This window comes from Alnus glutinosa, chromosome 6 (genome assembly GCF_958979055.1).
Source record: "Alnus glutinosa chromosome 6, dhAlnGlut1.1, whole genome shotgun sequence".
NCBI lineage: Eukaryota > Viridiplantae > Streptophyta > Magnoliopsida > Fagales > Betulaceae > Alnus > Alnus glutinosa.
The window spans coordinates 13,123,295-13,134,239 of record NC_084891.1 but is presented as its reverse complement, the minus strand read 5'-3'; the positions used below and the strand labels follow the sequence as shown (position 1 = coordinate 13,134,239).

At 39.5% G+C, this 10,945-nt stretch overlaps 1 pseudogene; it reads left to right on the top strand.

Moving 5' to 3' along the window:
• Positions 1–289: 289 nt before the first annotated feature.
• Positions 290–3,085, top strand: LOC133871540 (uncharacterized; annotated as a pseudogene).
• Positions 3,086–10,945: the final 7,860 nt, after the last annotated feature.

Below are 10,945 nucleotides of genomic sequence, written 5' to 3'. Positions count from 1 at the left end.
GGTTAATCACTCTTCGTGGGATCGACCCTTACTTGCACTACTACATTTATATTTTTAGAAGTAAGGTTTTATTTTTGGGTGCTTGCGACAGCACGCCAAATTTTGGCGCCGTTGCCGGGGAGTGATTCTAGTTGATTTTTGTGCTTCTTGAGATCCTTATTTTGTTCTTGAATTTTTTTTGTTTGTTTTTATTGTTCAAAAAAAAAATATATTGTCAATTTTTTTTTGTATAGTTATTTTTAATTTATTGTCATTACTCTAGAGTTTTCCTAATTTGTTTTAATTGTTTATGACTGTAACTCGATCTGCTAATCAAGGTGATTTTCAGTACGATCCAGAAATAGAGAGAACTTTGTGCAGGTTAAGGAGGGAAGCTCGGAGAAAATTTGAAGAGAACAATCTGGCTCTTGATTTCCTATTTGCTAGCGATTCTGATTATAAAAAGGAGGAAATCATGGCTGGAAATCGAACTTTGAAAAAGCTTGCCACTCATGATTTGAATCAACAACCTTTATGCATAACGTTCCGTACTTTAGATGCTACTACTACCTTTGAATTAAAATCTGGACTAATACATCTCTTGCCCACTTTTCATGGCCTTGCAGGTGAAGATCCTTACAAGCATTTAAAAGAGCTTCATGTGGTATGCACGAGTATGAAACCCACAGGGGTAACTGAGGAGCAAATTAAATTAAGAGCCTTTCCGTTTTCTTTGAAGGATTCGGCTAAGGATTGGCTCTATTATCTACCCTCCGGGAGTATTACCACATGGAACGAGATGAAGAGACTATTTTTGGAGAAATATTTCCCAGCTTCAAGGGCGTCCAACATTTGAAAAGAAATTTGTGGTGTAAGGCAGCACAACAGAGAGTCCCTGCACGAATACTGGGAGCGTTTTAAAAAATTGTGTGCAAGTTGTCCCCATCACCAAATCAGTGAACAGTTACTCATCCAGTATTTCTATGAGGGCCTTCTACCCATTGATAGGAGCATGGTTGATGCTGCTAGTGGAGGAGCTTTGGTGAATAAAACTCCTGAAGCCGCGAGAAACTTGATTGCAAATATAGCGGCCAATTCTCAACAATTTGGCACTAGGCTTGACCTTCCACCTAAGCAGGTAAATATTTCATCCCTTCAACAACAAATTGCAAGTCTGACTTCTCTTGTTCGTCAAATGGCTGTAGGTAATATGCAAACAGCGAAGGCTTGTGGGATTTGTTCAATAGTAGGACATCCAACCGATATGTGCCCAACTCTTCGAGAGGAGCCCATTGAGCAAGTGAATGCGGCGTGTGGTTTTCCTGGACAACCGCAAAGGAAATATGATCCCTATTCGAGCACATATAACCCAGGATGGAGGGATCACCCCAATCTTAGCTATGGGAATCCACAAATAAACCAGCCCACGACTCAAAACCACCCAAGTTTTCAGCAATATAAGCAGCCATACCTTCCTAGACAACAATCGGGCCAAGACTCTAATTCTGGTATGTCCTTAGAAGATATTGTTAAGTCTCTTGCCACTAACACTTTACAATTTCAACAGGAGACGAGGGCCAGTATTCAAAGTTTGGAAAATCAGACGAGGGCCAGTATTCAAAGTTTGGAAAATCAGATGGGGCAGATGGCGACCGCAATTAATAAACTAGAGGCGCAAAGTTCGGGGAAATTACCCTCTCAAACGGCAATAAATCCAAGAGAGAATGTAAGTGCAATCGTTTTGAGAAATGGTAAAGAGGTTGAGATTCCAGTAAAGGCAGCTCCTGCATCGTCAGAGCAAGAAAAGGAGAAGAACGTCATTGCTGACGGGGATTTTCCCAATGACGATGACGTACCTAAGCGTAAGTTTCCACCTCTTTCTGATTATAAACCAGTACCTCCTTTTCCTCAGGCTTGAACAGAATCTAGAAAATATGAGCGAAATTCAGATTTATATGAGACTTTTCGTAGATGCGAGTTAAATATTCCACTTTTAGATGCTATTAAACAAGTTCCTCGTTATGCTAAATTCCTGAAAGCACTGTGTACACATAAGAAGGAACAAAAACTTAAAAGATATGAGAAGGTGAAAGTAGGGGAGAATGTTTCTGCAGTTATTCAAAGAAAACTCCCTGCAAAGTGCAAAGATCCAGGTATGTTTACTATCCCTTGTATGATAGGTAACATGAAATTTGAGAAGGCCATGGCAGATTTAGGAGCTTCAATCAATGTAATGCCATATTCTATATATGCTTCTTTGAAACTTGGGCCTTTGCTTAAAACTGGTGTTGTGATTCAATTGGCTGATAGATCTATTGCTTATCCTAAGGGTGTAGTTGAGGATGTTCTTGTACAAATCAATGATTTGGTTTTTCCTGTTGATTTCTATGTGCTTGATATGGAAAATGGTGATCAAACTGCTCCTATTTTGTTAGGAAGATCATTCTTGAAGACATCCAAAACCAAGATAGATGTTAATAGTGGCACACTTACCATGGAATTTGATGGTAAAATTGTTAAATTTAATATTTATGATGCCATGAAATATCCTGATAATGATAATCCTGTTTATTCTATTGATGTGATTGATCCTTTAGCACAGAAAGTTTTTGAACCTGATGGAAAAGATGAATTGGAAGTTGCCATTAGTAAACATCTTGAGGAAAAAAATGAGGAGTTAGCTTTGAATACTAATTTGCAGGAAACTGTTGCTGCGTTGAATGATTTTCCCAAGTTACAACATTCAGGTAATGTTGCGTTACCAATTTCTAACGGGAGGCCTTTACCACCTGTTTTGCAAGCAGCCCTTGATTTAATGACGAAGGCTTTTCATGAAAAGATGATTTTTAGGAAGGAGTTTAAAATTGGTCAAAATGTCATTCTATACCAATCACGGCCTCGTTTATTTCCGGGTAAGTTGGGTTCTCGTTGGATTGGACCTTTTGTTGTTACTAATGTTTTTCCTCATGGTGCAGTTGAAATTCAAAGTTTAGCAACTTCCAAAGTGTTTAAAGTGAATGGTCATAGACTTAAGACTTTCTATGAAGGTTTCCAAGTAGAGAATTTGGTGAAATTGAACCTTGAGGATCCAATTTATACTGATTGAAGAAAGACTTGCGTCGAGCCAACGACAATAAACAAAGGCGCTGCTTGGGAGGCAACCCAAAGGGAGTTTGTTTTCTTATTCTCATATTTATATTTTGGTTGTTTTTGCCTTTTCTTTTCATCTCACCTACATTGGGGACAATGTAAGTTTTAAGTGTGGGGGAAGGGATTTAGGTTGTGTTTTAATTTGTTTTTTTTTTTTTTGTTTTTATCTTCAAAAAAAAAAAAATGTTTTCTTTTTGTTTTTGTGGTTTTCAATAATTTTTTATTGTGTATGCCATTAGCAAGATTCAATTAAGCTTGGAAAATTCATAACATGACTGAATAGTAATCTTTCGACTTAGAATTATTTAGTTTGGTTATTTTCCTTGAGATGGTTGTGACTAAATTTGGTAGACAAAAGCCGGTGAGATTTTGAGCCTTTAGACTGACACATCCATATCAGTCTCACTATTTTCTTTCATGTGTGATATTCTTTCATGGATTTGTTTCTCCAGAACTTGCCTTGATTCTCTTCGAGATCATTTTGACATGTGCATGCATGAACATGATTAAGGCCCTCTTTGTTATAAAGCTACATAAAGCCAAATAGCCTACCTTGTAATTAATTTTTCCCTTAGTTGAACCCCTTTGAGCTTTATCGTTTATTATAAACCCACATTACAAGCTTTAAACCTGAAAAACAATGTATTTACCTAAGCCATAAAGTTAGTGGAGCATTGTTCATTATTATGATATGTATGGGTGTGCAATAAATAAGTGTGGGGGTGTCTAGATTTGTGGTTTGGCTATGACTGGTGAAATGGAACATGTTCTCATTCTCAATTCATGAGTTCCATTATTGATGAAAAAAAAAAAAAAAAAAAAAAAGAAGAAGAAAGAAAAAGAAAATGAGAAAAAAAAAAAAAGAAAAGAAAAAGAAGGGAAGTGATGGAGGAAATTACTTTTGATATTACAAATTGTCCATGATTCCTCCTAAAATTCAAAAAAAAAAAAAAAGGGAGTTTGTTTATACGTGATATATACAAATTGAAGAAAGCTGCTGAATGGAGTAACTGGTTTTACATGTCTTATATATTCGAGCCTGAATTGATTTGATTTTTGCTCCACTAGTTTCAATGGCTTTTGAGCTACACTCCCAAATATTTCCCACCTTGATCCTAAGCCCCGTTACAACCCTTGAAAAGTCCTTATGATTCATGTTATGCATGTGGTCCCAGTGGTGGAGAATGAGAAGATATGCAAGCCTATGGTAGATCATTTCCGTTGGAATGAATTTGAGCGAAACACATACCCTTCAAACACATGAGAGTCGAGTGTTTATTTCCGTGAGGGTCTACATTTTTAGTTTACTCCATCTTCAAGTGAAAATACTTGCTAAGTAATTTTAACCTGTTTAAAAATGTTTGTTCATGATATGTTCTGATTTGTGAAGAGCTTGGTTGTTCCTTTTTTATGGCATTACAACCTTGGTTTTCTTAGGAAGGTGAATTTGAGTTTTGCTCGAGGACGAGCAAAGGTTAAGTGTGGTGGAATTTGATGAGAATGTAAAATGTCATATTTTTCCCCTTTATATTTAATCTCTTATACTTATTTAATGCCTAAATGTACTCATTATTCTTATATTTTGATTTAGGATGCAAATTGAGGCATTAAATGCAAAACAAGCTAATTGGGCGATTTTGGACAGTTTCAACATCAGTTTGTAATCTGGGCGTAACTCTCTCATAAAAGCTCCGATTGAGACAATTCAAGATGCTGTGGAACACCAAGAAAACTATCTACAACTTTTATGTTTGTTGTTTTGATAGATACTGAATGTATCAAGGTAGAAATCGGGCTTGAAGTTGACGTTCTGATATGGATCTGATGCGGTTTAATTGCGGAAGTTTTCAGATATGGAAATTTCTTTACTTTGAGACTTTTCATAATCATCCAATCTATTCCAGCCAAGCCAAGCAATAAATACAAAGTCAAGCAAAAGGAAGACAAGGAAGGAAAAGATGCGTAGAGGATCAAGAAAATAAAGAAGAGGTTTGTGGGGACCACGTGAAGAAGACAACATGAAAGGAGCATCTCTTTCCATACAAAGGAAATTGACTTTCTCTCCATACTTGGCTGATTTATGGGGATTTAAACAAGGAAAGAATCGATAGAGCATGTGGCAACAAAAGTCCCCATTGAAATCATCAGCTTCCTAGTTATCCTAGTTATCCTAGTCTTTATTTTATGTTTAATATTTTCCTTAATTAGTAGATTTGTGTATTGTTATTTTAGGATAGTATTTACAATATCTTTCTTTAGGAGATTTCCTAGGCTTCTAGCATATGGGATGAAACGTGTATAAAAGGGGGGAACCATGACACACAAGACATCTTCTATCTTCCATCTTCTCCCCCCCCCCCTTCTCTAAGTTTTAGTCATGGTCCTACGTGGCTAAACTTTCATAATTGGTCGAAGGAAACGGAAGCCTCGGAATCAATAAAACTGTGAGATCTAATTTGTTTTCATTGTTCGATTTATGCTTTGAGTATCAAATGTTCTTCTATATTTATTTCCATGATTGTCTCGTTTAATTAATTAGGAGGCCAGCTAGTTTATTATTCGTTGCAATCTACTGCATTGGATATCAAACCCGTAAATCGGATATCAAATCCGTAATTGTTTGATCCCTCCAATCAGCGAAGCAACTGAGATTTAATGATCTGCTGCGATTCAGCGATGTTACCTGGCCGGCGATCATTAAATCCTAGGAGGCCTGCTAGTTTGTTATTCGTTGCAATCTATTGCTAGGTTGGATATCAAATCCGTAATTGTTTGATCCCTCCAATCTGTGAAGCAAGTAAGATTTAATGATTTGCTACGATTCAGCGATATTACCTGGCCAGCGATTATTAAATCTTAGGAAGAACATCTGACGAAATTAAATGCAACCGCTTGTGCTTGTGTTGTTTCGCTTCATCGATCTCTCTAATTCTTAAGGCTGCTACTAGATTAAACCTATAGCGCTTGTCTTAGGTTGTTTAGTAGTTAGGGTTAATTAGAGCACTTGTCTTCTAATTAACTACGACTAAGGAGAGATAGGAAAACAGTTCCAACGATGAATATTCAAAGTATGAATTGATATATATTTGCATCGATGATCAGTTGTAAGATTCCGGTGGTGGAAGTTGACTTAGACCAATGTTTATTTACTTGATTGATATTTTATATTTTAATTATTCATTAGCTATTTTTATTTTCATACTCAAACCCCCCCCCCAATCCTTGTTCACGTAGTATAAAACTCGGTTAATCACTCTCTGTGGGATCGACCCTTACTTGCACTACTACATTTATATTTTTAGAAGTAAGGTTTTATTTTTGGGTGCTTGCGACAGCACGCCAGCTATGTTAGCCAAAAATTTCAGAAGACTGATGAAAGATGATCGGTTCAAGAAGAAGTTTTCTGAAAAAGTAAAGAAACCTCTCAGAGAAGCTAAACCTGAGGAAGAAGAGAAGAAAGATCCTAGAGGACCCCGATGTTTTGAATGCTCAGGCTTTGGGCATATCCGGGCTGATTGCGGGAATCATAAGAAGGGCAAGGGGAAGGCTTATAATGTGACTCTCAGTGATGAGTCAGAAGAAGAAGCTCCAGAGACCGAGAAATTTCTAGCCTTTGTGGCTTTGTTCGTTGAAGAAGAGGACTCTTATTACTCAGAGCACAGTGATAATGGGGAAGAGCTCAAGGAGGCCTACAAGACACTCTATATAGAGTATGAGAAGCTGAGGGAAGGTCGTAAGCAGTACCTCTATGATCTGAACAGTCTGCAAACTGAAAAGAGTTCATTGTTGCTTAGAATACAAGAGCTCGAGGAAAAGCTACTAGAGACGCAGCTCCAGCTAGAAAGAGTCACCGATGAGAAGCTGACTCGTATGCTGTCTCTTCAGAAGAGCCCAACTGACAAGACTGGTCTCGGGTATGTAACTCCCTCTTCTGATGCTCCCTCTACTTCAAAGACTGTATTTGTGAAGCCTACAGTCCCAAAGCCTCCTCCTACTGCTGAATATAAAGGGAAGGACAAGGTCAATGATGATGTTCCAGGCACTCAGAAGCCTCATTCTATTAGAAGACCTCCCATATGCCATCACTGCGGCCTAAGTGGGCATGTTCGTCCTCAGTGCTCTCTCCTAAAAGCTCAAAAAGCCAAGGCCAAGAAAGAAGTGCCCCAATAGGCTGATCATGGCACTAGACCTGTGACCCAGACTCCATGGTATCAGGCCCCATACCATCAAGCACCAAGATATCAAGCTCCTTGGTCTCATGGATCACGATACGAGGCATTCTAGCATCAGCGGCCTCAACGATTTGTACCTGCCAATCACAGTGGCAACTCCAAGAACAAATTCAAACAATTTAGGAGGCCTCAGAAGGTGAAAGAAGAGCAGTACCTCAGTGAGCCACCTATCTGGATACAGAGCATGATGGAGTGGATGATGTCCTGCCAACAACCATCCTCAGAAAAGCAGGCTTGGGTCAAGAAGGACCGTCACCCCATGAGGGGGAACAGACGCACCTAGCAGGTTCGGGTGTTCATGCCTAGGATTTGGTTCCTAATCCTACGGCCTCAGGTTTGATTGCTTATTTTGCATTTATATTTTATATGCAATCTAGGAACCAGTGGTACTTTGTTTTGCCCCCTATATTTTGTTTGGAGATCTTTGCAGGTATTTATTGGGAAAGACAGAAAAAGCAAGTCGAGTGACTGTTTTTCTGTAATGGCATCATCAGGTTTGATTTTGCCATGCATATGATGTCATTTCCATATTGCATGTTTTGTTTTCTTGTGTTTTAAAAAAAAAAAAAATTGGGAGAATTTGCAGGATTTTTTTTCTCTTGGCATAACAGATAATTGCATGTATTTTCTCCTGATATCTCAAATCTTTAAGTATTAATTTACTTTGCTTAGATATAATTGAGAGTCGCTGACTATAATTTGCCAAGTGTTTTCCTGTATATGCAAAAGTAGGATAGCTTCTTTTCTCATGCGATGAAAAATGTGCACTATCCACGACTCCCCTAAAGGTACATCTTTCCTTCTCTGACTTTGTGTTTCTAGAAATTCTAGATAAGAGAAGAGGTCTTTGATAAGATGGTCAAATTGACCACATGCTAGTTGAACCTAGAACCTAAACACTTTGGCATTCCCTCTAGATTGCAGCATCATAAGAATCAAGCAGTAAATCATATTAATTTTGTGCTTTAATTATTCACTGCTTATGTGCTGAATTTGATTTATGCCTTGCCCTCTACGTGCAAGTAAAACATTTACTTTGTCCTTCATGGTACAAGTAAAATAATTAGGTGCTGCATCTCAGGGGGAGTGTATCAGATGAGGGTGGCTAGGCCCTAGTAAGTTATAAGGTTTGGCTTTTGACTAATCTGTCACTGATTTTCTCTCTTGTCTAGGAAATCTAGTTGCTTTTTGTCATGTCATCGGAAGTCTTACCTTGTGGGTTTTTGTCTTCACACACACACGCATTGCATGAGTTGAGTTGGCTATTTGAATTTTGCATGTTCAGGAACTTATTTGTGCTTATTGAACTCTCAACTCTCTTTTATATCTCTGTTTAGTTTTGAGATGCTCTCTGATTTTGTTATTAGTGGTTTATACATGCATGTTCTGAAAATGACTTTGGAAAAAATTGATCTCTGTAAATTTTCCTCAGTTTTCTGATGTTTCAGTGTGGAGCGTTCGGACAGTAGTTTCTTGGCGTCCGGACGGGGATGGAGCTTAGACGTCCGGACGGGAGTTGTTTAACGTCCGGACGCGCTCGGCCAGCATCGGGCGGACGATTAAGATTAATCGTCCAGACGCGCGCGACCAGTCTGCTCATTTCTGAGGCAGCGCGCGTCCGGACGGCATTAATACACCATTCGGATTGGGGACCCACAGAGGCTATATATATACCACAGATTGCCGCTCACTCCATCCTACCCCACAAAATCCTTCTTTTTGGCAGCTTGTGAGTAAAGTTTTGTGAGCTTTTAGCTTTTTGTTGCTCCTTCTTGTCATTTTGAGCATTATTTCACATTCCAGGTATCCTTTTTAACCTTTTTTTCTCTTCAATTTTTTTTAAAAAATTGTTAGAATGTTGGTTTCTTTAGGAATGTTTGAGATTATGAGATGAATATATTTGCCATGTTGGGATTATTTGTGGTGATACTTTGTGGGACTATAAATGTGATAATTTCTGTCTATTTTTTAATAGTCCTTTGTACTGCCGTTACTCTGCCAACTTTTTATGACCTAACAAGAATCTTTTTGGACTATTTTTGGCAAAATCTTGTTGGTTTCTTTGTGCAGAATCATGTCTGCCATCAGTTCCCAGGGCAGGGTCCGCCAAAGGACTGAGGAAGAGAGGAGCGCATTCCAAACCAAAATCATGGATCGCATAGTCATTGCTGAGCGCAATGTGGTCCGATCTGACATTATGGTGCCTCCACTGGATAGTATTTATGAGACTATTCACACTTACCACTGAGGATACCTCTACACCTGTGCCTGCATTGTTCTCACCAGGCTGGTCAGACTCTTCTATGCCAACCTGGAGGTGGCGCAGGATGATGATCGTGGGATGGTACTGCAGTCCACTGTTGACGGGCACATCATCACTGCTGATCCCCAGATCATCAGTCACTTCATAGGCATTCTAGTCCTTGATCTGCCCATCAGTCCTTATAATGAGGTGATGCTTCCTCCCTCTATGGACGATATCCGAGAGTTCTTCCATGCAGTTCCATAGGGCGAAGAGCGTGCTACCACCATCCGGATCGGCGTACTGTCTTTGCTCATCGCTTGCTAGCCAAGATAGTGCAGCACAACCTATGGCCAGTTGTCAGGCGCAATGACCTGATTCTGAAGAAGGCTCAGTTTGTTTATGCCATCCACCTCCGCTTGCCTTTCTGCCTGTGCAAGCATATTATGAGCATCATGCTGGAGGCCTGGCAACAACATAACTGGAGAACCGAAGATGAAGATTCAGCAGCCCATTAGCAAGCAGACTTTGATGAAGTCTAATGCACAGTTGCGGAGAGATGACTCCGATGATAAGGTACCCATTCCTGCTGCCATGCCAGTCAGTTTTCCAGATATGGCTTCATCCTCTCAGACAGTCCCGTCTTCAGAGCCAGAGCTCAATTTTTCACAGATCATGGAGGCCTTGGCTACTATTCAAGGAGGCATAAGTACCATGCAGCAGTCCATCACTTCTATACGGCAGGAGGTACATTCCATCAACAAGCGGGTAGAGCAGAATCAGCTGGATCTCCAGGAGTGCCTCAAGTACCATCATCCTGACAGTAGTGATGATGAGGAGGATGCACCCATGGCAGCGGATGATTAAGTTTCTTTGGCTGTAATTTGTTTTTGGTAGCTATCTTTTCAGTTTTCTTTTGAGACATTTGTGTTATATTTAGCTACTTTTGTAAAACTGTTGAACTAATATTACTTTGTTTCCCGGGTCCTTCTGAGACCGTTAGGGGGAGTAATTTTTATTTTTGGACCGGGAATGTATTTCCAAACCGGTCAAGTGATTTTTGTCCCAGAATGGCCAAAGGGGGAATTTGTTAGTTTGTGATTGGCCTCATTCTATGTTTGGACAAAATCACTTGTTTGTAAAGATGCTTTTATAAGGGATTCCACTATTCAGAGTGATGTCAGAAGATTCTGCACTGCTTACAAGTCAGAAGAATTTGGTTCCCCGTCAGCCGTCCGGACGACATGTCATCCCGTTCGGACGATGTCCGGACGCCGACAGACCAAGCATCATCCGTCCGGACGATGTGGATTTCCGTCCTGGACTCTTCACTGTATCGAGA